This window comes from Asparagus officinalis, chromosome 10 (genome assembly GCF_001876935.1).
Source record: "Asparagus officinalis chromosome 10, Aspof.V1, whole genome shotgun sequence".
NCBI classification, from domain to species: Eukaryota; Viridiplantae; Streptophyta; class Magnoliopsida; order Asparagales; family Asparagaceae; genus Asparagus; species Asparagus officinalis.
In genome coordinates, this window is record NC_033803.1 from 34,593,075 (window position 1) to 34,595,075 (window position 2,001).

A 2,001-nucleotide genomic window follows, 5' to 3' on the forward strand; every position below is an offset into this window, starting at 1 on the left:
GCCGAGCCACCTCAGGGTGGCTCGGCATGAGCCGAGCCACCCTCAGGTGGCCCGACTCCCCCCCCTCTCTCTCTTGTGCACAAAGGCACAGTTCAGAGAGGCTATAAATAGGGGGGGTGGTTGTTCATTTGAGGGACTTCTTCTGAAACTTTTGAGAGAGCCGAAACTCTGCCGGATTGTCACCTCAACTCGGAGATCTGAAGGCTTGAAGACTTGGAGACCCGGATTTGATTCTTAGCGAGCACCCGCACCGAAAAAGGCAGGAGTTCGAGAGAGTCTAATCCTCAGATCTACGTCGTTACACTCCGGATCTAAGCTTGGTTCTTAGATCCCGAGATTCGAGCGGTCGTTTCCTTGGTGAAACGATCCCTCCCGGCTATTATCTCCTTGGTGGGATAATACCCGTAATACGTCGTAGATCTGCTTGGATCCAGATCACGCGGTGGTCCACGGTAAGCAACCCCGGCGCAGGCAAACAACCCACAAAGCAAGAGACCGGATAACAGGATCTTGTGATTTGTTCGGTAAAAGAGAGAAGTTGTAATTTTGATTTCTTTGTTTTATTTTGATTTTCATTGTAAGCCGGATCTTATAAAAAGACCGGATCTCTTTGTAACGCATAAAGTTGTTAACTGAGTGCAATGGAATCGATAATGAAGAAAACACCAACTTTTCCCGCGAACAGTCTCGGCTGCTGGTCCTGGCTTCGGTTGTAGTGCTTAAACTGACCTTTGCCCTGCTGACCTCCTGCTGGTGCACTGCGATACTCTATAGCTCTATGACCGAACTTATGGCAGTGAAAACAAGCACCCTAAAATTTGTGTTTCTGCGGTGCTCTCTGATCCTGCTGTAGTCCCTTCTTATGAGGGTCTTGCTGCTACTGCTGAGAACCTTTGCTCTATTGCTGGGGTCCTCCGGGCCCTAAAAATGATCTCTTGCCCTTGCCTTTATCCCCGAACTGTCTCGCTCTAGAACTTCCGTCTCTGCTCTTTTGAAAAATGGTGGTCTTAGTCTCCTGTGAGATGGCGGCATCAGCTACCTCTCGCACTGAGTGAAATCGTCTAGACACTAGATAGCGACATAGGCTTGGGCGAAGTCCCATCAAAAACATCTGAGCCTGACACTCCCCTGTATGCCACATTCTCGTAAATCTAAGTAGACCCTTGAATTTGCTTTCATAAGCTGCCACTGACATGTTTGTTTGCGTCGAAAATTGTTGTATTCATTGCTGTATTCATTACAACTTTAGTCGTTACAATGAAATCAAAAAAAGATTGTCTTTTTATAAGACTTTTACACAATGAAAACAAAAGTTACAACTCTCGTCAAAACAAACGCAGAGATCGTTTATCGGTCTTCTGCTTGCGTGGGTCTTTTACCTGTGACGGGGACGTCAATATCCGTGGACTACCTGGCACTCAGATCTGTTCCTGAAAAATCAGACAGAGCTTCGTCGATCCGCGTGAGATCTAGAAGCCTGAAGCGTCTATCTCGGCTAAAACGAGATATCTGCTCTTCTTAGTGATTACCGGTGAAGGGTAATACTAAGGAAAGGGGCAAGGGTGATGAAGAATCTGATGAAGACCTCTCTCCTCCTCGGTTGAAGCGCTCGACCACTCTTCACTGCAGCAGGGCTTCGCCAACTTCTCCAAAAATCCAGATCCCCTTAAAAGTGAGGGCTAAGGGCACTATTTATAGGCATGAGGGCATCTAGGGTGCCTAGACACCCCTGGGGTGTCTAGGAAAAGCCTAGACACCCCTGGGGTGTCTCGGCTTGGCCGAGACACCCCTGGGGTGTCTCGGCTTGGCCGAGACACCCCTGGGGTGTTTCGACTTTTCCGAGACACCCCGGGTGTCCCAACTTAGCCTGAGACGCTCCGTTGATTGTTTTTCCCCGTAACTTCTTCGTCCGAACTCGGATTTGAGTGATTCCAAGTGCGTTGGAAACTTGACGAAGAGTTCGATCCGCTCCAGTGGTTGGATTATCTGTAGAGTGATTGA